The sequence below is a fragment of the Periplaneta americana genome, chromosome 16 (genome assembly GCF_040183065.1).
Source record: "Periplaneta americana isolate PAMFEO1 chromosome 16, P.americana_PAMFEO1_priV1, whole genome shotgun sequence".
Taxonomy (NCBI): Eukaryota; Metazoa; Arthropoda; class Insecta; order Blattodea; family Blattidae; genus Periplaneta; species Periplaneta americana.
This window is the reverse complement of record NC_091132.1, coordinates 42,332,372-42,359,656: the sequence shown is the minus strand read 5'-3', so window position 1 is coordinate 42,359,656 and position 27,285 is coordinate 42,332,372. Positions and strand designations below refer to the sequence as shown.

The following is a 27,285-nucleotide window of genomic DNA, read 5'->3' as shown; positions in this document are numbered from 1 at the left end:
AGTTTCACAGCCATACAGAACAACCGGTAATATAACTATTTTATAAATTCTCATGGCGCGTCCTCAGGTTGCGGATAGAGGAGACGGTCTCCAGATATGGAGGGCTAACAATCCATCACCGTAAAAAACAGCTTGTTACGAAACCTAACAATTATTATTATTATTATTATTAGTAGTAGTAGTAGTAGTAGTAGTAGTAGCAGCAGTAGTAGAAGTAGTAGTAGTAGTAGTAGTAGTAGTAGTAGTAGTAGTAGTAGTAGTAGTAGCAGCAGTAGTAGTAGTAGTAGCAGTATTTATTATTATATTGATTTTATTATAAGCATTATTATTAACTTATTAATTTTTATTAGTTGTGTTTATTATTAATTGTCATTATTGAGTGTAATTAGTTACCACTGTCACTGGGGATATACCCATTTGCAGTGTGAATAAATGCATACACATACATACATACTTCATATTCTTAATCATAAAGTCCTTCGAGGCCATAGCGATCACTTCCAGTGGTCAATTTTAAAATTTCTGGAAATTAAATTGACAGCCAACAACAGCCAACAATTTTTCAAAGAGAAATGCGATTTAGTATAGGATATGTGGGAACGAAGAATAATACGGTACTGAAAAAACTAGACTGAACGAGTCTAGAACTAGGCACCTCTCAATAGGCACGCCGCATCGTGAATTTAACCCGGGCTATAGTATGAATGATGATGATGATGACGATGATGATGATGATGATATGTGAATTATTGATGGCGAAATGAGTCCGAGATCCAACGCCGAAAGTAACCCAGTAATTCTGCTTCATTTGGTTGTGGGAAAACCTCGGAAAAAACATCAACCAGGATTTAAACCGGACCCGCTCGTTTCACGGTCAGACGCGCTAACCGTTACTCCATAGGTGGACTACGCCGGCTTAACTCAATGTTCAATTAACGAAATGTCTACATTTTAATAGGTAGTTTCGACGTTCGCCACGTGTTCATCTTGACATAATGTTGCAAGTAGCATATAGTACATTATGCAACGAGCCTATAATGGTAGTAATTAAGACGCGAGAATGTTTATGAAACGAGCGCAAGCGAGTTTCATAATTTATATACGAGCGTCTCAATTACCATTATAGGCAAGTTTCATACGACTTTTTATGCTCGACCATATTTCTAACTTGAAATTATTCATAAGTATTCATGTTATTGTTATGTGAGTGAGTGCAATAGCCTACCTCATAAATTGTAAGATGTGCGCAGACGCGAAAGTATTGATTTTTTCCGGGAAACGAATGTCGACGACCTTGATATAATCTAGAGAGTAAGATAAAAATTAATCTTGATATAACCTTGAAATTGAATTCGACATTGAAAAACGAGATGACAAATTGAATTTATTTGAATATTATTTACAATTAGCCTAACGCTAAAAACTTCTGCGACAGTATTGGATTTCCAGCCACCGTGACGTTTCCCTAGTTGTCTTTCGATTGCATATCCGAGAATAATTGAAAACCTGAACTTTAATGAATAGGTGTACTTTAATGACATGCATTAAAGGACTGCTACCAGGTGTGTAATTACTACATTTCGGCATGGTCGAGCATAAAAGCTTTTAAGTTTTGTATATTTAGTTCTTATGTGAATGCATATGTTAGGGAATATCTCCGGGTCTGTAGGAAGCACGAGCGATGCTCGCTATAAGAATATGCCGTAAAATACGACTTTATATGATAAAAATTAAGAGACTTACCGACTGTAAAGTAACTTTACGAGCGAATATCGAGACAGGCATGGAATAACTTGAGAATTAGTATTAGAGTCTAGACTCTCCTTAGGTTTCTACAGGTAATACCGTTTCATACATCGTCTTTAAGTACTTTAAACAAATAAATCATCTTTCTTATATGAGGAGTTCATGGCAACTAACAGGTTTTCGTATTAATCGTAGAGGAGCAATAAAAACAACGCTGTGAGTCGGAATTCATAGGAGTACGTATATACTTCTGACAAATTGCACACAGTAAGATCTGAAGGAATGTTTGTGCTCAACTTGCAGAAAGATATTATATTCGTGTAGCCCTATGGCGAGAACTTCTAATTACATACACTGGAGTAAAGTCTCTGTGATATCCGGTATGGTACGGCAGGAATTTCGACAATATGTTGAAGATGTAACATAGAACGTTCTTGTCCTGAGTTGCACACATAACGGCGGTACGGAGAATACTAAAGAGTCGTAAAACGTGCAAAAGGAATCCACGCCCTCTAGCGAGTTATGTGTCGGTCGTTCATTGAATGAGGGATATTGACCACATCTGCGATACTTTATGTGTTGCTGAGGACACCAGGATCGTGTTCGAACTGCAGCTTCTGACACAGAGTAACGTTCATCAAAATCCACAACCAATCCAGAAGAAAACAAAATCATAAAAATGTTATCCTGTACAGCCCTAATAATATTAGAGACAGTAGATTTTAGTACCTTTAAAATAAAAAAAAATAGTACTTTACAAAGTAAATTTTAGTATTTCATAGTATTTTAATAAATTATTCATAGTTCTATAATACACTTTTAACAAGTATAATAATGACTGCTTAACTTTATAACTTTTTAATATGAGGAAATTACCTGGCTGATTAGTTTCGAAGCGATATTCTTCATTTTCCGAAGCCTAGTGAAGGTCCCGCGCTATCTTCTGGTTTTCTGTTGTGGTGAGGTGTGTTCATGATTGTGTCGAAAAGGGTGTGTGTTTTGAAATTGAGTTGAGTGTTCAGGAAGTGCTGGGGGCGTGTTTTTGTATGTTTGTATATTTCATACTGTTCTAGAGTGTCAAGTTTCTGGGTTTTTGCCTGGATGTGTAATATTTTCATGACAGTGTCTATGTTGCTATAGTTGTGATTGGAGTTTGTGATGTTTTCTGCATAGGTTGAATTGTAGTGTTGTTTGGTTATGGTGTGATATGTTCCTTGTAACGTGCTTCAAATGATCTTCCATCCAGTCTGTCCGATGTAGATTTATTTTTTACTTTAGTAGGTTATTTTACGACGCTTTATCAACAGCTTAGATTATTTAGCGTCTGAATGGGATGAAGGTGATAATGGTGGTGAAATGAGTCCAGGGTCCAACACTGAAAGTTACCCAGCATTTGCTCATATTGGATTGAAGGAAAACCCCGAAAAAACCTCAACCAGGTAACTTGCCCCGACCGGGAATCGAACCCGGGCCACCTGGTCTCGCGGCTAGACGCGCTAACCGTTACTCCACATGTGTGGACCTCCAATGTAGAAGTCGTTGCAACTATTGCCTGGTAGTTTGCTTATACCTGTTAAGTTGTATTTATTTATTTGTTTTGTCTGTGTGCTAAGATGTTTTTGTAGTGTGTTCTGCGTCCTGCATGCACTTTTAATGTCCAAATTTAGGATTTTGTAGCTATTTGCGTTGCAATATTTTTTTATGGAAAGTTTGATGATAGAAATTCAATATCATCAATGTGTTAATAGCTGCATTTTCTAGAATTTCCAGTTAAAATTCTCGAAAATGATAAATTAATAAAGGAACATATAAAATTACAGTGATAAACATTGAGAAATATGTCAAAAGATATGGTGTGATTTTATCCCGACCCAACGTGTTACTCAATCACTACCACACGATTTGTTTGTGAGCATTGTTACCAACTGGAAGATACGGAAAGTCGCCAAAAAGTCGTTCAAAAACTTCTATATTCCTTATTATCAATAGAAAAAAGATTTATTTGTGTCGCTAGAAGATGTTGAAAAAGTCACTAAATCCCTAATTAAGCAACAGAAAAGTTACAAAAAATTTTCGCTGAAAAACAGTCAAGTCATCAGATTAAGCGACAAAGTCACTAAACTGCCAACACTATATAACACTGAACGTAAAGAGATCGCATAGGCAGCCAATATTCTATCACTAGCACCACACAGATTAATTGAAAACTCGAGATAACGAAACAGGTAACAATAAAGAGGTATCAGATAGTTCACATTCCTGTAAAAGCTAACATGGCGGGGGAAAGCAAATTATGTATTTGGAAAAAAAAAAAAAAAAAAAAAAAGAGATCTGTTTGTGGCAGCAACTTTATATGTACTCTTATTTTCTTTTACAAAAACATAAAATGTAATTTCGCTCCTATTTCGCAGTAAGTTAACACACACATTTCGTTGTAACGAATTTCGCATTTTATCGTGGATTAGAAAACTACAGTAATATATTTAACATGCTTTTAAACATAAAATAGTTATTTTGACAGCATTTGTGTACAGTAGGGGCAAAAAAAAAACGGACCGACCCTGGTAGCTGATTTCAGAGCCTTGTTCACTCCAGAGCACGATAGGCTGATAACTAAGATTTTCGTGGTTCGAATCCTGCCTCGGAAGGAAACTTTTTTTGTTCCTTATTCAAATTTATTCCCAATACTTTTCGATTGCTGGTAAAATTCATGTTCTGGGAATAATAAGTTAATTAAATAGTAAAATATCGCTGCAATCGAATTTTGTATAGATAATTTTTCAAGTACCGGTATACATCTCAGACGCAACTTCTGAACACACAGGGTTATTCACGAAGATTTACCGTCACTTACGGAGCTTATTTCCGAAGACAATCTGACCAATAAATGTCATATAAACATGTGTCCTAATCTCAATATTTTCAGAGTTACACTAATTTGAAGTTGTAAGTAAGGGTAAAAAAAAAATTACAAATGAGAATGAACTATTCAGAAATGTAATTTCTTTAATTGGTTAGTGTTCTGAAGCTAAAAATGTGTTGTTAATTGCTTTGTACAGATTCTGTTTTTTCAATTTTTAACTAAAAATTACATCATTCTTACGCACTTATCACAAAAATTGTTACAAATCATAGGACTTCAGGAACTTGATTCTTTACAGTTTAATTATGCTTCCTAATGTACAGTCTTAAAGAATTTACGAGAGTGGCGTGATTTGTAACAATTGTTGTGATAAATGAGCAAGAGAATGTAATTTTGTAGTTAAAAATCACAACACATTTCTAGCTTCATAATATTAGCTAGAGTCGACGGCAATTCGGAAGGCGGTAGTCTGCTAGCGTTTGCGTCGAGAGAGAGAGACAGATAGAGAGAGCAAGGCAGCGTACAACATTGCCACATCGTACTTCACGCTCACGTGCATTACAAATAGCACAGAAGAGAATTTAAATTTTCAAAAGACAATAATGACTTTAGCCGTTGATTACTGTAAGCATGACACCAAACAAACCCTTTTTGCTTCACTAACAATATTCTTTGCACGGTTCTCAATCCCACACCACATGCTTCTGCAGTCGTTTCTTACGCGCTGGCAACGTTGCAGCCAACATCAAGATGGCCGAAAGCGTTCCGCTCGTCAACGTTTTTTAAATAATTATACACCTTAAACATTATTTCCCGCGCCTGCCTGTGCAATACTTGTCTTTTTACAGCCTCTTCTTCCATTTACTTACCTTACACACACACACAGAAAATGTTAGTTTTACTTATTCAATATATTAAAACACTCACACGTGAACAAACTAACTCGGGCAGTACTTGTTACAGACTGATTCTGATTGGTTCTACTGTACAAGTTTGTGACGTCACATACCAGAAATGCTACAGCGCATGTAGCAGCTGACCGCCTTCCGAAATGCCGTCTAGTCTAATTAAAGAAATGATACTCCTGAATAATTCATTCTTTATCTGAAATATTATTTTACCCTTAAAACTAAAGAATAATAGTATTTTAAAAACAACTTCAAATTAGTGTAGGCCCTAATTATGAAAATACTGACATTAGGACAAATGTTTATATGATTTTTTTGCTTCGGAAATAAGCTCCGTAAGGTACGGTAAATCCTTGTGAATCACGCTGTATATTTCCACTAAAAAGAAATGAACTCGAAATTTTACTACCTTATTGTTTAATATAACCTCAATTCGTCCTTAAAAATGTTTTATTCCCATAAGCTAATGGAAGTAGAGATAATGCATTATACCTTCGTTTCTGAATAGGTACTCAGTTTCTTCCTTTGAATATAAGGTAATAAACATTTAAGAACAAGTGATATGTACTCTAAAAGAACAGTATGACTTATTACGCATCGGCAATATTAAAATATATAGACTTTATGTAGATGAAGTTAAGTTTCTGGCGACGACAGTCGTTTTATGACGAGGGGAAGGATTCAGAGGGATGATAAGTGCTGCATTATAATACAATGACGGTCCGACACGAAGAGAAGACTGGCAGCGTCAACTTGGCGCGACAGCTAACACCTCCCCGCATACCGGCTGTCTAATAAACAAGGAATCGTGTAATATTATGTACTGGGACTGCAGTAACAATGAAGGATAAAATGTTTAACGGGCAGTATAAATCAAGTGAGATGTCTTGAAAAAGAAATAACATTTACTGACAATCTTCACCTCTTTCCTAAAACTGTAAAAACTTAACATGTGAATTAAGAAAATACCGAAGCTTTATATTATGGAAATAAACCTCTGACCTTACACATGTGCCCAGTTACAAATAAACAATCAGATTTCACTTTGTTTAAAAACGGATACACGTTACAGGGTGAACCGTAAGTAATGTCATTAATTTCAAGGAATTATTCTTTGAGATATTTCAAACATTACATTTGTGCGAGATCGTGCGTATTTGCTTGTTTTCCGCACAGAACCAATACGCGGTAAGTGTGAAATACCACATTCAGTATTCCCAACGTAACACACATAACAATTTCCCTCTTCTTACCGCTTAAGCGAGACATTCATTTTACTGCTTTAGGCTTTTAACATATTTATTTTTAGAGACGTTTAACATAGTAATAATTATAAATTGGAAACTTACCACTGCAATTTCACCTAAATTGCACTGTTAATTATTGTTTTTAAATATTTGCAAACATTAAGTAAAGTCTACTACTCCACGAAACTTATTGCATTTCTGATACAAGTAACATTAAGGAAGCAGTGAAAAAATCAACAAGATTACAGATGCCGATGTTATTACTGCAATATGTTATATAAATAATATTGTTAAAATATTAAAATGAAAAATAAATCATTACATAACCTTACCGTTTGTTTTAAGTTCGCATTTATAGTCTGGGAGGAAAAAAAGACAGACGTATATCACGGCCTGCTGGAGTATAGAAAACACAGATAACATTTTATAGCAACAATGTAGAAGAAAGATATTTTGGTTTCCCGAAGTTGCCGTCATTAAACAGAAACCAACATGGAGATTTCATTGCAACTAATTAGAAATTCGTCTTTCAGGTATGTAATGAACGATCTTCGCACAAAATAATGTACGATACACGAGCGGTATTTTTGTTTTCATGTTCTCGGAAATTAAAAAAGCTCAACTCGCTTTTTTAATATTTTCCTCGAACATGAAAACGTCAACATACCGCTCTTGTAACGCATATTACTATTTTGCTCGTTTTTGCTTCCTTTTCGAGGTAAAAATTGTTTTACATGAAACATTTCATACTGTGTTTTGGGAAAGCCATTGATTTAATTCTCAATATACTCAGTCAATTTTAGAGAGCAGTGTATTGTGATAATGACTTATTGAAAGAATTTTAGTTTCGTCCTTTAAATATGCAGAAATTTGATCCGAACAAATGGAATATTGAAAAATTCCTTTGCAGCAGGAATAATTAAATTTGCTCAAATTTTTGCATATTTTAAAGACAAAACTAAAATTCTTTCTATCAGTTATTACCACAATACATTGCTCTCTTAAATTGACTTAACATATTGGGAATTAAATCAATGGCTTTCCCAAAACATGCTATGAAATGAATAATTTCGAGAGAAAAATTGTTCCGGGACGAGGCATCGAACCCGGGACCATTTGTTAAACGTACCAACGCTCTACCAACTGAACTACCCGGGAACTCTACCAGACACCGATCCAATTTTTCCCTCTATATCCTCAGACCTCAAAGTGGGCTGACGACCGTCAAGCAACCAACATTGAGTCCACACTAACTGTGTGACTTAAATTGTGGTATTCTGTTAACGAACATTGATGTATATTATGCAAATCGAGCTTTCAGGTATAACTCCCTGTAAAGTTGATTTGAAAATTTTCGAGGGAAAAAATGTTCCGGGGCCAGGCATCGAATCCGGGACCATTCGTTAAATATACCAGAGCTGTACCAACTGCGCTATCTGGGAACTCTACCAGACACCGATCCAATTTTTCCCTCTATATCCAGCTGCTATAGCAGCAGGAAGTCATGAAGAAAATGGAATTTGAGCTCTTTTAGTTATTGCTGCTATAACTACAAGAAAAGAAATAATTTCTATTTCAAAGTTACTCTTCAACAATTCCAAATAATAAATATAATTTCATCTTCCAAAATTTAATATTCACGAAACAAACATCCCCAAACACAGACCTGAAAGCTCGATTTGCATAATAAACGTCACTGTTCGTTAACGGAAAACCACAATTTAAATCACAAAGAGTTAGTGTGCACTCAATGTTGGTTGCTTGACGGTTGTCAGCCCACTTTGAGGTTAAAAAAAACTATAAACGATAACATCATTTACAACACGATAAATTAGCTTAATTTTATTGTAAAACGTAAAATGAGAAGATATGTGGCATCTTAGTGACACTCAATTTTTTTTTTATTTCTCCAAACCCACGAGGAAGGCAGTACTGTAGATCATGTACAAATACGCGGAAATCATATGATACAAGCATCAACGTGAACCGAGGAGAGATTACAATAAATTATGCAATGCATCTAGAACAATATAACTGCGATTAGATGGACTATGCCAATAATGGTCTATTTCTGAATCCACAGCAAGCAGGAAAATAGTAGGTAAGTAAAGAGCAAGGAATCATATAAGGCGAACTTGTTAATTATAATTCTGGTGCAGCCGTAAGACAGCACAAGACCTTCAGACTTTCTAGAAATGGTCAATGCAGTATCCACAGATTTCTCCCTGGATGGACCTTTTAAGGCATTCTCCTAGGCTAACTGGAAGGAATGAAGAACTTGGGATGTAGAAATTCATTACCGAACCAATAACTAACTATTATATGGAACACTATGGTGCATGAATCGGTGCAACACGATTGAAATATGAAGATAGAAAAAAATTACTAACACACCATAGATCTATGCAGGAGCGGCCCGTCCCTATGTGCTATAGTGCTACAGCACAGTGATATTTTTTGCTCAAATAATGTATTTGTAATACCACAGTATCTGATCTGTCATTTAACAATTTCCCGTGGTTATATTCATGACGCATTATAGAGTGTTTAGTCTTCGCTCTTCGCTCTTTGGTGCCTCAGGGGGTTCGTTGTGCTACTCTGAACTTCATGAGAATGTAGACATTTATGCGCATGTGCGAAGCTGAAATCACTGCTCTGATTGGCTATTTTTACGCGGGAAAGTGCTGTAGTCAGCTTCAGCACAACACAGCTTGGAGATTGCAAAAGTAAAGCGTAACGAAAGAATGCTTGTTTGTGGAAGAACTCGGAACTATTTACAATGTATTTGGTAATTGAAATATCAGACTGCTGCTGTCATCTACCTGTAGGCCTATGAGGTTCCTCCTGAATCAGCTAGCAAGCGACGGAAAATAGAATCCTAGAAAATTGAAGCCAAGGAAGTATGTGACTGTATAATTCAGGAAACTACTCACCGTTTCCAGTCTTTAAGCTACCTAGACGCAACAAAATTGTTAAACAGCAAAATTTTTGAGAATTTTTCGTATAATTTTCGAGAACGCGAACTTGAAGTTGCTGTCAACAGCTATACTATACTGAACAAAAGAGTGTTAATGACGCAACTTGGAGTTCTATACGGAAGACCCGACGTCCGAAATATAGATGGAGCTGTTCAATTGTTACAATACATAGTCTCCAACAATTTACAGGATTCATTCCGTGAAGTAACGAAGTTGTTAAATATTTTGTTTACAGCACCAATGACCACTGCTGAGCCAGATGGATGTTTTTCTTGCTTGAAACGCATAAAAACGGGTTTTAAGGAACACTATGTCCCAGGATCGTCCCACTGCTCTTGCAATACTGTCTATAGAAAAGAGTATGATGTCCGAGATGGAGGGGTTTAACACCAGGGTAATTGACAAGTTCTGCAGTAGGAAGGAACGTCGTATGGACTTCATATTTCGTCACTAGGCGAGCCTCAAATTAAGATAAATACATTTAAGTGTATATAAGCCAATATAGAGATCGTAGCACACTCATTATTTTGACCACCAGCCGCTACTGGATCTATGTTAATTTTGTACGAATACATCACGCACTAAGTAAAGTATGCTATAATATCCAGGGGTTTCCGAAAGGTCTGCGTTTTCTAATTTTGTTTATGAACGTAATATTTTATTCTTAAAATACTGAAATTTTACAAGCAAAACTTTCTAATCGCTTTTGTACCAAAATTAGTGTGAATCCCCGACCTCATTATCAAATATCATCTCAATATCACCAATTTCAACGACGCTAAATAACTTAGCAGTTGATAAAAGTTGTTAAATAACAGCCAAAAATTATTATAACCCATATTATCTCCCACAGAATTAAAATTTTAGTACTCTATTTCTATTGGCATAGTCACCATGGCCATTGTTACTATTATCGTCATCGACGCCATTGTCATGATTACCATCTCCACTACCACCACCATAATCATAATTATCACCTTCGTCGTCATCACCAACACTTTCGTCCTCGTCATCACAGTAGTATTCGTCGCAATCGACATTGTCATCAACGTCGTCGCCGTCATCGCCATTCCTCATCAAAGTCGTCGACATATATTAAGTCAACTGCCATTACACCATAACAGATATATTCTGTAGAACCAAAAAATTAATCTTTACGTAGATTCTTCACCCAACAGTGCATATTACTTTCAAATCCCGGCCATCAAGTCACTCAATTGAGTGCGCTCCTTGTATACATCAACATATGTGAACCCTTTGCGCGAAAAGGGACCTAAAGTCGTGAAAGGAAATTTTACAGGAGAACAAAATAACGAATTTGCGGTGTAAAAACTGCATTTCTATGTTTTGACATCTTGCGCTACCTGTAGGCTTTTTTTTTTTACATACTAAAAACTATGACGTAGTTTTACACAGTGCTTCTTAAATACCTAAATCTTTCTTACAGTTGCTAAGAAAACAAATGAAAACTTTAATTGCATTTTTCTCGAAAAGTACATAATGTAATATCAATATTCAATAAGTAATATATTAAAAACTATAGCAACTAGAACCACGATTTTTTTTAAATGCTCAGTATTTCATCCTCTTTTTGAAACTACAAAAAAAAAAAAAAAAAAAAAAAAAAAAAAAAAAAAAAACAAAACAAAAAATGAAAACTCCGATTTTAGGTTCCATTTCCTCCAACCAGTCAAAATATTATGGATTTATTAATTTGTCCTACAGAATAATATCTGTAATGTTGACAATTAATATTTTAGGAGTCAGGCCACAAAGGGAAACACTGAACGAGGAAGATTCGATCCGGTGCTGTGGATTGAATTCGGCGTAGCTCAGTGGTCAGAGCGCTTGGTACATAGAACCAAGGACCCGGGTTCGATCCCCGGCGCCGGAGCGATTTTTCTCCTAAAATATTGTCAACATTACAGAGATTATTCTGAAGAACAAATTAATAAACCTATAATATTCTCATAGCTAGCAGTGCATCATAACTGCGGAATCCCGGCCAAATAAGTCACTCAACTGAGTGCGCTCCTAGTATAATGGCAGTTGACACTAGACATATACGTCAACATATATGCCTAACTTGGAGTCAGGCCACAAAGGGAAACACTGAAGGAGGAAGATTCGATCCGGTGCTGTGGATTGAATTCGGCGTAGCTCAGTGGTCAGAGCGCTTGGTACGTAGAACCAAGGACCCGGGTTCCATCCCCGGCGCCGGAGCGAATTTTTCTCCTAAAATATTAATAGTCAAAATATGTCTAACTTGGAATCAGGCCACAAAGGGAAAAAACTTTAGGAGAGGGATTCGATCCGGAGCTGTGGATTGAACTTCGGCGTAGTTCAGTGGTTAGAGCGCTTAGTACGTAAAACCAAGGATCCGGGTTCGATCTCTGGCGCCGGAACGAATTTTTCTTCTCTAATAACAATTGGAGGGAGATCATGTCCTAGATTTGACAAGACTAATACCCATTCCTACTGCACTGTCTTTAAGATACATATATTACCTCGTAACGTGACAAACAATATAGGTGAACGTAATAACCAGCAACATTAAATTAGCCAGGTACTGTTAACTGCAATGCTGCTCGTTGTAACTCAGATGCTAACTGACGTCGAGGCTGAATAAAAACATTGATTAAGTGGTTTTCTACGTAATTCGTTATGCAACAAGTGTTATGCCAGAATAAAAAAAACAACAATACTGGCAAAAAGTTCACAGATACAAACAATACCATTGCGTAAGACAATGACACGAATAAGAAGCTGGAGGACCTGTATGCTGCGGAGTGGAGTCGTGTTCAACCGGCTATTTATAATCAGGGACCGACTGCTGCTCAAGATTTCTTGTATTTCTGGTTGGTATGTTAAAAGGAAAAAACAAAGTTATACTTTTCTTCTATTTATTTATGATATAATCGTGGTAACCACGGTATTCCGTGGGGTCGCTGACACTAATCTGTTTAAAACATTTCTGATTGTTACTCTCTTTAAATTATGAGTTACTCACAAGCAAACATTCTCACGGGGACATAAAAAAAAGTTCTTTTTTTTTTTTTCCTTCCACAATGTTAATAATATCAGAACAAGTGCTTATACACATTTTGGCTACTCGAGCGCAATTACGAGGGACGTTCAGAAAGTAAGCTTTCGAGGCCGTTTACAGAAAGAAAACACAATTTCGTGAAAAGATTTACTGAAACAGATGCGGCAATTGTTGAGCTATATTTCAATATATTCCCCACCGGAAGTGAGACATCTGTCATACCGTAGCATCAGCAGAGAGGTTCAGGCGGCTGTCACATTGATTCCATTTGGTTGCCTAGCCACTCAAATCCTCCTGATAACGATGTATAATTTTGATTTAAAAGTTTTAGATATAGATAGCCTATATTATTTTGTGTATTGATCTGTTCTTATACTGTATATTATATAATATTTTAATAGCGACCATAATTCCCTTGTGTATGAAATAAATAGATTGTTTAAGGGACACTGGGACTGAGTTAAAAAAAATGTTCAAAAAATCAATTTTCGGTTTTTCGTACGAAAATATTTCTTCTGTACATAGGAAGTTGACAGTAGGAAGTCTTTTCCTCTACTTCTTCTTTGAGGTCCAGGAGCGATTTCTATATAGGCCTGCTAAATAAGTCAGTATTGTATCCCTTGTCGCAAATAATTAGCCTTTTTCTCGAACCTACGTTTTTGATTTTCAAAATGCTTCATGCGCAAGCAGTCTTAACCAAATTCAATATTCGTACGTGACCATGGATGTATTACCTGAGATCTAACGTTGAGAAATGTTAAATATCTTGAAAACTAGAAGATAAAAAATATAAATAATATGAATAATATATTAAAAACATATTGTGACTAAACTAGTCTAGATATCACGAGATTCTCGACGCTAAAATATTGCCCATGTGTCAGGGTCCACATGGAAAGAATATGAACTTGCTGTAATCAAATGTACAGTAATGCGTATGGAACATTTTAATTATACACAGTGGGCCAAAAAAAGGCACAAAATTAGAAATACTCCATTTTCGGAAATACATAACATTAATTTACAATGGATATACTGTTGGGAAGAATATACTTTAAAGATGAGCAGAACTTTTCATTATGTTTTTTTTTTTTTTTTTTTTTTTTTTTTTGGTGGCTCAATTAAAATCTTATGGACGTCAATACACAATGATGCGAAAAATGTGGTTTTTGAAGGCAATTTATTACTTCAAAATGCAGAAACTGAATGTTGGTAAAATTAATAATTAATGATTTTTCAAATAATCAAAATTAAAAATGATGCTCTATGTGACCGCCATTTGTACGAGTCTTCACCACTGTCCAATAGCACTGGATATCTGTCTTTGATCAGGCCAGTCTCAACATTCAAGAAGGCGTTGGCTTAAATGTTCAATATTACGAATTCTTGTTTTGTAGTAAACTGCTTTTTGTAGTTGACTCCATACAAAATAGTCCGTAGGATTAAGATCTCGTTTGAAACTCCAGCGGAAACCATCAGAGAATCCGAGAAATGCGATCTTTCACGCACTAACTCTCAGGAGGGATATCATGTCCGTATCTTGCTAATCAATCGTTGTACACTTGAAACAGACCATTCTCGCTGAGCGTAGTTCCATACAATTTGACGGGCAGATAAATTATTATCATACTGGTGCAAATGTTTAATGAAAATCTTGTCTTCATCTGTTAAGCGACCCATTATTCACAAAATGAGAACTCAAAGCGGAAGAAAACAAATGATGATAGCACAACAAACGGCTTGGCCTGGTGAACGCTTATTTCGGCATAAACGATAGATTTTCCACTTTCTTACAAAAAGTAAAAAATAGTGTTTAATAAATGGTAAAAAATTAAATATTACAGCACTTTCCCGGTCTACAATGACTGAAATTTGCCTGTGAAATAAACTTTCAAGTGAACTCATTAGCTATTGGAATATAACCATTTAAATTTTGTGCCTTTTTTTTGGCTCACTGTGTATAATTCATTTGCATAATTAAAATAAAATACCTTCGAAGGTAACAGTACGATTGATCTCAAAATTTGCACAACCTTATAAAAATTTCAAAAACTCAGTCCCAGTGTCCCTTTAGAGTCGGAATGAGAGAAACGCTTGTCGCCGACTATGATGAGTCCCATTGTTGCCATGTTTGACAATATAACTTTAGCAACCATGGTAATTAAAACATTTCCTTTAATGCATATCAGCTTAAAATTATATTAATCTATTTAAAAAATCGGAAACGAAACGAGGGACAAAATAAATCCGGGACAGTCTTATTTCCAGGACTGTCCCCGAAAATCATAGACGGACGGTAACGTTAGTCATGTTTATCATTATTATTATCATCATGAACGCAATCAGTCGTGCCTGCGACTTTCTATGTCTCAGGATTACAGCCATGTCAGCTATAATTTTCAGGCACTCGTGATGTCAAGCCAACAGAGTTCTCTAACGTGAACTGCACTTCCTATATTGCATCTCTCAAGTTCTAACTCTTCCTTTTACAACACCGTTCAGGACAATATTGCGAGATTGTAAATTGTACTACTACATAATGCCTTTTTTTTCCCCAACTGTGCCATAGCACATAATTATTATTTGATTCACTATGAAAGAAAGACAAGACTTTTCATCGTCCTCGGCTCTAGTTGGATTCGAGTTTCCTTCAGTTCAAGATTTTTTAACGGCATTGAAAATGTCCGTGTTGTACGAGTAGATATCCGGCACGTAAATAAATCGACACTGATAGAGGATTCAGGTAAAACTTTTCGGCAGTTTCTTGTCCACGTTAAATTTGGAGAAAGGCCTAGCACAATTATTGGTTTATGCTAGTGTCCTGCATGCGTAGAGATTTCTTCATCTTCCAACCGTAATCCCTTCATGGCAAGAATAGGCTTTATTTCATGTCATTAATAGTTAAATATAAATTGAGGGGCCGGGTGCAAAAAGGGCATTTTAGAGGATGTGCCCTTTTTTAGTAAAACGCTTTATTGTGTTCACTGATCTTTTATGCATATGATCACCAAGTTGTAGTTCAATACTATGATCATAGAAGTCAGGAGTACCCAAAATGTAAAGACGTGCATAGATAACATTATTAGAGTTTGAATTTTCAACATCAATTTTCTCAAAACTTGCATATGAGATAAGTGCCTTTCTTGCACCCAACCCCTCAATTATTGATATGTCAATAAATTGTAAAAGTATATCCAAGATATATAAATACAGAGTGATTCAGGAGGAAAGGGCCTTACTTTGAGGGGTGATAGTACGGGTGATTCTAAAGAAAAATCATTTTTGAACTTTATTTGAGTTTAACAAAAAGTTACTTTTATAATAAATCTTAAGTGAAAAAACGTGTTGAAAGTATGTAATCAAGATGTATTAAAAACCGTTATAACTATGGTCCGTCCCATGTACCTGTGGAGTAGAAAGATGAAACAAAACCTCTGCGCAAGAGGTATGTGGTAGGCTTGGGACAATGACTGCTCTGGGGGGAGGCAATCAACGTATTCCGAATCTCACCGGTCCGGTGGACATCAATGACGACACGCTGCAGTGAAATAGGAACAAAACTGCTGGAAGATTCGATGGCTATCATGGCGGCTGTACAAGTTATTGTCTGTGCTACACTAGCAAGATTTTGCGAAATTTCCGTACTGTCATCTCGTTCAAAGAAAAGAGAGCATAAAGAATGTATTTCTTGAACCAATAGTAATAACTGGTCCGTTGACATGTTCGCTCATAAACCATTAACATATTGCTTTTACGTTGTGCTCATTACAAATAATACAGCAGAACCAAAGCAGAACACACCGCCATGACACAACAGTGCACGATGTCATTCGTCTGCTAATTCCCGCCCTATACAAGAACCAATCAGATTCACTGATGGCAGTTGATGGAGACTGCCACCACCTCTGCAAGCTGATGGAATCGGTGCGACACCGGTGGAGCATCAGTGACGTCATCGGTGAAATTCGGAACACAGTGATGCCATCAGATTGCTCAGCGCTGAGATTCGGAATACGCTCATTGCTTGAACGAAGCGAGCGATCGCTTGCAGGGGATAGTTTCTATCTGAACTCTACCACGAGCATTTAACCCCTTAGCGGACTCGAGCTGATGCAGCCCGCAATACACTCCGGCACAAATAGATTCCGCCTCCATATACGCGAAGTTACTCCACAGATTCCTGGGACGGACCATAGACTATTTCAAGCACAGTAAATAGCCCTATGACGCCACGACCTTCCTAATAACCTTGATACGCCACTGACTGCCGCTAGTGTTACTGCTGCTCACATGTACAACAATGCTACGACCATTTTGTAAGTACAGCTGCATTTTTATGACTTTATTCCTTACTTTACTTCTCAATATCGAACTAGAGATAAAAATTTATGTTGCCATCCCTGTTCCTGCACGAACTCGACACTCACTATAACTATTTAGATTATCAACATGCACATTCGATACACATGTCTTATTCTCAACGGTTTTGGAGAAAACCAATCGAAATGATGAGGAACGGGAACAATGCAGGTGATAGTAAATTAAGAGATGTTACCTGTATGTTGTGTTTAATTGTCAATTTCCCTTTACATAACATATTGTTTAAAAATGTCACCGCCAATCCCGATACACTTTGCAGCTCGTGTAACCAAATATCGTGTTGCTAATTTGAGCTGTTTGATACATTCCTTAATATGTACACAAGCACTTACAACGCGGGCAAGCGACTGCCTCTTTGGTTCCACTTTGCGTTCGTAGACTTCGCTCTTTAGCCAACCTCGCAAATAATAGTCTAATTGCGTAAAGTCGGGTGACCTCCCTGGCCAAGAAATGACACCATGTCGGCATGTGCAAAGACTCTTGATTTTGCAACTTCACTACACAGAATATACTTGTACTTAGTGCACAGACTCTAAGTCAGCGAAGTCACGCTAGAGAGGAGAAGACACGGATCTCTGTATGGTAACAGATTGAAGTCTAGGAGATCCCAGTTCAGTGCTGTAGTTGTTTCTAGGGAAGCTCCTTATAAGGCTGTCTTACTCTGTTCAAAAAAACCAGTACCAAAATTATTTTGTCTACTATAAATCTACTTCGGTTCCTTTGATCACAGAAGTCAATTCACTAAATTGTGGTCGAATCGCCAATCGCATGAAACAAGATGTCAAATCGAAAACAAGGAAAGTGTAATACACTTCTACTCCTTATCGTAGGGCCACATGCTCCAGATACTGTCAGAAGAGGGAGGGGGTTCCTTTCAGCAATTCGTGCAAAACAAGTTTCCCGTTTCACCTACGAGAAGGAATATCTGCACTGGTCCGGTCCGGTCCGGTCACTAGCAGCAGATTGGAGATATTCCAAGTGTTCCAACGAGCGGAGTGTGGGCTGGACATAAATACAGCCATGCCCACAATTGTATAAAGTGAGCTAAATACGGAATATATAGAAATATGTTCGATATGCGTCTACAAGACAGGTTATACCAGTTACACTTGCTAGTAAAGGGCGAGGACATTGCCAGACGATAACAAAGACACTGTTTCGTATTTATTAGAGCTAAACACGTGCATAAGCTCACAGAGAACACAGCGGTGCATACTAATGACATGTCGGTTTATTCTCTCCACCGCCGACTACAGCTCTTTCCCAGCTTTATAAAGTTTGATAGAATTCGAGTCTTGTTTCCGCTCCATTGTAGCATTGTGCTGTATAAACATCCAGATTGGTGACTTGAAAATGTAGAGCTACAGCTACTGGACCACGCACTGTGTCAAGTGAACACGCTTCACAAGACCTCACAGCCGAACCAAATTCAATTTGGAAGCAGCTCCGCTTGTAGAACGCTAACTTATATTGTCAGCATGGGATAGAGACCAGGACGGCGCCAAAGGGGAGAATGGAATGGAATGGAATTTCGGGAAGGGGCACTATGACCCAGCAATACGACGTTTTACGATTTATTGCGCTAACCTTCTAGCTAAGCGAATTCCCAAACTAACACCGGCTGATTGCACTAAGGTTCTCTTCGTTCCCAGGTTTCGAACAGGCAACCTCTCTTCGTTTTTAATGAAAAATCCCAGGCCTAATTGGGACTCGAACTCGGACCGCTGTGTGACAGACTGAAGGTCTGACCACTTAGCCACTCTATTTATGTATTTATCTATTGACTATTTATTATGTATTTATTTACTTATTTATGTATATATTTATTTATGTATTTATTCATTTATTATGTATGTATTGATTTCTTTATGTATTTACTTATACATTCATTATTCATTCATTTATTATTAATTCATATATTATTCATTAATTAATTTATTATTCATTCATATATTATTCGGAATATGTATTATATGTATTTCCCGAGTTAAATTCTATCGTACCTGTTTTACATGTATCGGCCTGTTATGGGTCTTCTTCAGAACTGGTTGTTGCCTGGTCTTGGCGCCTTTTGTTTTGTTTCCTGTAGGGGTGTATTTGTGTAGTGTAATGTGGAGTCAAAGAGTGTGTGTGTTCTGAAATTGAGTTGTGTGCTGAGAATTTCATTTGGATGTGTTTTTGTATGTCTGTATATTTCGTATATACAAATGAAATTCACAAGACACAACTCAATTTCAGAACATACACACTCTTTCACTCCACATTACACTACACAAACACACCCCCCCCCCCAGGAAAAAAAAATACAAAAGGCGCCAAGACCAGCAACAACCAGTTCTGAAAAAGGCCCATAACAGGTCGATACATGTTAACCAGGTACGACAGAATTTTGCACGGGAAAGACATATAATACATATTCCGAAGTGATATAGTGCTAAAAGTTGTGTAATCAAGATGTATATATTATTCATTCATTAATTAATATATTAATATATTAATTAATTTATTTATTTATTTATTTCTTCATGTATTCATTTATTCATTTATTCATTCATTCATTTATTTATCTATTTATTTATTTATTTATTTATACTGGCGGAGTTAAGGCCATAGGGTCTTCTCTTACACTTCACACTTCCTTCAGAAGCAAGTTATTCTAAAGTCTTTTTATTGCCGTCAAAGTCCATCTACTTGGGCCAGCGAACCTCTGTGCCAGTGTCAACATAGGGTAAGGTAGGATACTATCTTCAATGTCACCATGGTGGGCATGGAGATAGTGGTGGTCATCTTTTTATGACATTGACACCACGCTTCGATTGTCAGTCATCCTTGGAAAAGACCCAACACTCAATTTGGTAAGAGGCTGAGGCCGTTCTGGAAATTTTTGCAACGAGAAAAAACCCGCCACTACACGAAATTAAACTCGGAACCTTAACAGTCCATAACCAGTTGCTACTCGGCCAACAGCGACAACAAATTAACCACTAAACCACAGAGAAAGACTGCGTAATTACACAATGGTTGCTTTTGCAAGATATTATTTGAATTACTGTTCATTTATAATGACCTTGCTAGGAAGTTCACTGACATGGGTACAAGGTAACAATGTAGGTACGCAGCAACAACAGTCGCGCCCAGTGAATTGAATTTCAAATAATTATACTCGAGCATGCGTAATGTGTGTGTTGTTCCACCGTATCCAAAACACCTGGAGGCATTCCCATAGCTAGAGAAGAGTAATTTGGGAGATTTGTGGTAGGAAGGACCAGGAAGACGCTTGTTGAAACCAGCGAGGGGCCATGATGCGACCGGATGAGATCTGGTCAAGCAAGAGCTGACATTCCAAGTTGACTGGTGAGTGGGCAATTCGAATTAATAGAACATTAAAACGTCCACCATATCCTATCTCTACGTATAGTCGAAAAGGTGGCTCAAACTTATGCAAACGCAATTTTATTATGATAGAAAAATGAATCTTTAATCGTTATGGGACACAGAAATACATAGGTCATTCGGAAATTAGTGGCAACACTGCTAGTATTTAGCTCCCCTAGCGATGACTTATGTATGCCCAGTAGTAAGTGCCTCGTATATATGTTATCATTCTGTAAGTTATAAGGCAGTAATCTCATTTATATTCTATATCCAAATGATTACTCGTTTAATTAGAGATGGCCGATAAATCACAGCCTGATATTTTGTCACACACACGAGGCTGTCATTTAGATATTTGCGGCTGAAGATACAAAATATCTCTATCGATCTCTACTCTACGTAATACCAAAGGATACTGAACATTCAGTACGCTATCTGAAACAAATGTCTAATACCTATAATCAAAGATCAGTACTCTTACGACTGTTTGTGTGTGTATGTGCGTGCGTGCCTGTGTATCCAATGCCTACCCACTTTACGTGATTCGTGTTCTGCATATTGCGGATAGATGGCAGAACTGTGACCCTTTTTCGGCGGGCAACAGTGTACAGTAATGCAAAAAAACCGGACCGACCCTTGTAGCTGATTTCAGAGCCTTGTTCACTCCAGAGCGTCGGTGCATATTCCTTGGACCCGAAACCACCTGTGCAGTTGAACAACAGCTAAGCAGCTGGTTACTGTTTTCGTCTTCATTGAGTAGCAAAAACCCATATTATCTTCATAAAGAAAATGAGTAATAGGTAGGCAAAATTTGGTTTATACAGTGGAATTCCTCGTATCCGGCAACTGTGGGACAAAGCTAGTACCGGATACCTGATTTTGCCGGATAATTTGGAAAATACTTTTCGGGTCCAAGGAATATGCACCGACGCTCTGGAGTGAACAAGGCTCTGAAATCAGCTACATGGGTCGGTCCGGTTTTTTTTTTTGCCACTACTGTACACGAGGTATATCTGTGGAGAGTTATGTCGTGTAGTAGGGTAAGTGTATGTGTAAGTGTTCGTGTAAGTGTAGTGTCTGCAATGAGTGATGATGATGAAGGTGAGGGAGGGAGAAGGGGAAACCCGGTATCGGCACGTAGCCTACGCCCGTCGAATAGCACCAAGGGGGCCGCCAGGCTTAACGTCCCCATCCGACGACTAATCACAATCAACAGTGACATGCCTTCTCTTCATATGCACTGCGGAGAGATTTGGGATTTAACCCTACATATTGGTGCACAATCTAGTGATCAGAAGTTGCGCACCGCCATTTCTCCTAGTTCCGAGGTAGAAATTTTACATAAAAATTTGACCCTGCCGGGAATCGAACCCGGGCCGGCTAGTCTGCACTAACTTGAAAGAAACTTAAAATAGTAAATAAGTGATTTTTCACTTTCATTTCAAAATGTAAAAAAGGGGGGAGGAAATAGACATTTATTCTTAAAATAGGCAGGAAGAGCTTAAATAGGCAAAAGTACAAAATAAAAATTGGCCATATCACTCCTAAATACGAGTACTTTGAAACACATTTAAATCTAGGGTAAAGTTGCCTAATTCAGTGACAAGTTTTTTTCACTGAATGTCACGGGGTTGGATATCTTGCTAGGAAGTTCACAGATGTTTCAAAAGTAGACGAAAAATGCACTGTTTCTGGTGCTATGATCGAAAGGCAAAGCTTTGACTGACATTCAATTTTAAAAAAGTATCACGGGATTAGGGGTATCACGGAAATAGGCAACTTTACCCTATAAAATATTGTCATACGTCATTGCCATCCAAAACATTCGGGCCCCGGGCAAAAGGTACTGGTAAATACACCTGTAACGTTGGTAACCAATCTTAGACTTCATTGAGGCATCGCAAGACTCCATGTCTGGGATTCTTTCCTGTTCCTAGTCGCCAGTCATAACTCTTACATTAATTCTCGACGACACATCTGCCGTTGACCTACAAGAAGAAAGTTTCACAACTAAAATTAAATCGTGTGAAAAGACAATTACAATGACCCCAGAGACGATACACAGTTTCCTGCAGTAAGAACTTTAATTTCCAGTGAAGGGGAGTTTAGATCTATTTTCTTTCGAAATTAAACTCACCGCGACCCTGAATTAGAGGACAGAGAAGTATTAATAATGGAGGAAACGTGAGCGTGTCTCGGGAGAAAACAGCGCCAGACGTCTCAATATGTAGCTATTCCTTATTACTCCTCTGACGCCCCATTAGAAAGTTACAAAAAATACTAGTTAAGCCTCACATTAGATGAAAGTTCAAATATTTTATTTCCGAACAATGATGAGCTTGTTCTCTAAAAGGGAGCAAGGTCCCTCATAATTGATACTATTGACAGGTTCGAGACTCACGCCGGATGCGTATGAAAGTTGTAAATGACTCCGCGATTCATTCTCCGGCCATTAATTTCTTCCACACTGAATGCTGCGCGCCATTAGCGGGGTTAAACGCAAGGCCGATGCCGTCTGACAGCAAGCAAGGTGATAATCGTCCAGAGCTGGAATTAAAACACTTATTAATAGCTTCAATAATTACGTAAGCATAATTATCCTGAAAGCTTTCCCGCAGGCCAGCTGGAAGCCCTGATTTCTACAGCGCAATATCCCACTTTAGTTTTTATTTCAACAATAATTGCTCCAGAAATTATTTTCTTGTTTCTTCAACGTCATATGCTTCGTGTTATTTCCAGGGATTTTTTTTATCGATCACTCTACTACGCAATGTGATAGCGTTTCCGGCTTTAAATCGAGTGGAACAATTATCCATTTCAAACAAAGAGAGAGCTGTCCAGGCAACTCAGATGACATAACGCTGACGGATCCGAGTTCGAATATCGGCGATGACGAAGTTGTACAGGGACATCATTTTATTTTTACTAACATTTCTAATATTAACCTGGCTATACCTTTGGATCAACGATTAAGAACCGGAAATACCGTTTGCTACCCCCTTCCACGACTGATGAGTTCGATGATACTGGCGTAAAACACAAACAAATCACTTTACTAAGTATAGGATGGAAGAAAAGTAGTTCATCCATTTACGTAAACTAGGAAATATCGCGATTTTGAGCTTGATAATTTCCATTAGGTTTTTGTTTAATCAAAATACAGTACAGTATTAACACTGAGTGTTTTTACTCACGAACTGAGCTTTCCATGCGGACGTATTCATTATGCAGTGTATATTATACTGTCTACAGCACATTAGCGTACACTATAGAGAATCAAGTTAAATTGAAAAAAATCATAATATGGATATTTAAACACATTTTTGAAAATGGTGGCCGTTCATTTCGATACAGGCTTCAGTTCTAATGTGCATACGCACTATTGTACGTAATTCGAATTACCAGGTTCGTACTTCGTATCAGTAACTCATGTTGAAATAATTCTGTACTTACTCTATAAAAAAAGACCTTACGTACTGTAAATTCAATCTTCACTTCTTCCCGATCCGAAAAGATAAAATTACTCAGACATGCTATCTACTGTTCGTCCAAGTGGTTACGTCGCAGCGTCGTAGAAAGGGAGGAAATCACGTGATAGTTAATTACTTAACGAGGCCCTTTTATTTAAGTTATTTTAAACAATTGTATGGGTATAATATTACGTAGACGTCCAATTCCTAACAGAAATTAATGTTCTCAGAAAAGAGCTAAGACAGCCCAGCCACTAGCATTTACAGAGAGGCGAATAGAAGCAGGTGGGGGAAACCGGGATGCGACGTAGACAAATGGAAAATGATGCAATATTGAAAGCTCTTTCGTCACTGGAAAACGCGAACATATTTTTGGAACGTACTATTTACTATGACTGTAAGGCTACTATGACTGTATATGCGGTCTTGGATCTGTGTGGAGGACGGTTGAACTTCATTAGTAGAAGGGGTGAGAGTGAAGTACATTCAAAAACTCAGGTACAATAAAAATTGAAGTAAAAATAAAATGATGTCCCTGTATTTGTAGTGGACAGAGTCAAGGTTGTGAACATTTCCTTCGAGTTCTCTCCATTTTCCGTCCTCATTCCACAAACACACTCCACAATCTCCCTTTCATTATTTCATACTAACACAATTTTTATCGGGTCATGGAAAATTTGGGTCTTATCTAGAACGATTTAAATTACATAAGGACAATGGCTATTTATGTACCTGTGAGGAACAGCAAACTGTGGATCACCTTTTGTTTCACTGTCCAGTATTCGAAAACAAAAGATTTATTTTTGTCGGACATTTACATTTTTGTAATGTAATATATGCCATTATTCAATGTGTTCAGAAAAAACATGCTGCTATAAACATTTTTGTAATTTTATATTTAATATATTTAAGAACTTGTAATTAATTCATATTAATGTAGTAGATATAAGTGTTAATTTAAAGTAGCAAGACTGGGTTACCCACGTCAAATGAATTCTCATTATAATAATATAAACTCAGGCTATAACTATAACCCTAATGTACTTTCGGTTAAAATAGAGTTCAAGAAATTGTATATTCAAATAAATATTACCACATTCTTATCGAAAAATAGCGCACTACTTGTGTTTACACGGCGTCGAGTAGATAGTCTGCCGTGATGGGTGCTTCTCGTGGTTTATCCAAAGGTTGGTAGATGGCAGTGGTGGTGGATTCTAGATGACTAATAGATCTGCATTATGAGTGCGATCTTTACGAGTCTCTACAAATTACCATCAATGACTGTAAACATTTTAAGTGTTTAAAATGAAAATTTTCTCCTTCTTTCTGATAAAATACATTTTCTTCTTTCTAATGAAGTACTCGCTACCAAATTCTTTCTTCGTAACACTCACTTCCAACTGCCTAGCTTTGTTTTGTTTTGTCTTGTCTTCGTATGTTCACTGAACAGCAGACCTTAACTACTGTAAGTAGCGTTGTAATATCGTCAAGTTATACATACATACATACATACATACATACATACATACATACATACATACATACATACATACATACATACATACATACATACATACATACATACATACATACATACATACATACACTCTTTCGGGTTGTTTGGTAGCTTAAGGTAACCAAACGCAGGACTATACTGATAAGTTGGGACCAGCATTTTTACGATTGTATAGAAAATAATATGAACAAGTAAATTTACCTTTTACTTTTGAAAACGCCTATACATTTGGAGATGAATGTAATTAAATTTCTCCCGATTTCACTGAACTAATGTATGGCAAGGAGCAATGTCGAAATGGACCAAAGAACGTTGATGATTACGGTTTTCTCACTTAAGTCACTGAACTGAGTTAAAATATATTTTACTACAATAATGAACTAAGCCGTCTAAATTAATTGTTTACACACTCAAAGGCCTTCTGAAGAAAAAAACCTCTGTGCTGTACAAATGTGAGTCCAAGAGACCCGGGAGTTCATTTCCTTGACAAGAGCTTCGTGAGATCAAACACACAGAAGATACACGTGTCTTACAAGAAGAGGTTAGTAGTACATAAGGGTGTGGAGGAAGCTGGACGTTAAAAAAAGAAGCACGGACAAGCTGCTAAAACTGTTTATGAATATGAAATGTCGCTTGCAATAATGTTGCAGTAACAGACGACATATTCCTGTTAACAAGTTCAACAAACGAACGTGATGAACATGAATATCAATACGTTTAGAGTATATTCTGGGAAAAGATATAAATCAAATTCCGTTAATTGCCAAGCAAAGTGCAATCCTCTACCTAGCAGCTCATGCATTCATAAATCTTTACAACGGAATAAGAGCCTCTAAACATTTAAGCTATTCAACACTGGCAACCAAATTGCATATATTTCATTATTCTGCACCAATGGCTAGAAGATAAATTTTAACACGTTACCTTTAGATTGGTTATTTTACACGGATATTCTGGTCGTGTCCTCGATAAAGTCATTGCCATGAAATAGGCAATTTACTATTCTGCATATCTTAACGTAGAAATACGTATGGGTATGATTCTCTGTCGACTGGTACATAGTTCTACTATGCGGTACTCTTAACATAGAAGAGTTGAAGAAAAGCGTGCGGAATAAGGAGAACAAAAGGAATTCCAAGGCTTACAAGGACAATACAAGGAGAATAAAATGGGAATACAAGGAAAATAATGGGAACGCAAGGAGAACACGAGGTTTATAAGGCGAACAAGAGGACTGCAAGGAGAACGAGATGAGTGCAAGATAAACAACACAATTTCAAGGAGAATATGAAGAATGCAAGGGGAATAAGAGGATTGCAAGGAGAGCATGAGAAATGCAAGAAGAAGAAGGGGAATGCAGAAAGAACAAAAGGATTGCAAGGAGAACAAGAGGAATATACAAGGAAAAAAAAGAGGACTGCAAGGACAAAAAGAGGATTGCAAAGTCAAAAAAAAAAGGATTGCAATGAGAAAAAGAGGATTGCAAGGAGAAAAAGGGAATTGCAAGGAGAACAAATTGATTGGAAGGAAAACAAGTGTATTGCAAGGAGAAAAAGAGGATTGCAAGCAGAACAAGAGGAATACAAGGAGAACAAGAGCAATGCAAGGAGAACAAGAGGAATGCAAGGAGAACAAGAGAAATGCAAGGAGAACAAGAGGAATGCAAGGAGAACAAGAGGAATGCAAGGAGAACAAGAGGAATGCAAGGAGAACAAGCGAAATGTAAGGAGAACAAGAGGAATGCAAGGAGAACAAG

At 37.2% G+C, this 27,285-nt stretch overlaps 1 protein-coding gene and 1 non-coding gene across 2 annotated transcripts in view; one reads left to right on the top strand and one right to left on the bottom strand.

Annotated features, from left to right (window-relative positions):
- Positions 1-27,285, bottom strand: part of LOC138716143 (puratrophin-1-like) — a 1,133,117-nt gene that overhangs the window by 1,014,938 nt on the left and 90,894 nt on the right. The window lies entirely within an intron of this gene.
- On the top strand, positions 11,564-11,636 carry TRNAY-AUA (transfer RNA tyrosine (anticodon AUA)). Its single transcript has one exon. It is a non-coding gene; the product is annotated as a tRNA-Tyr (tRNA).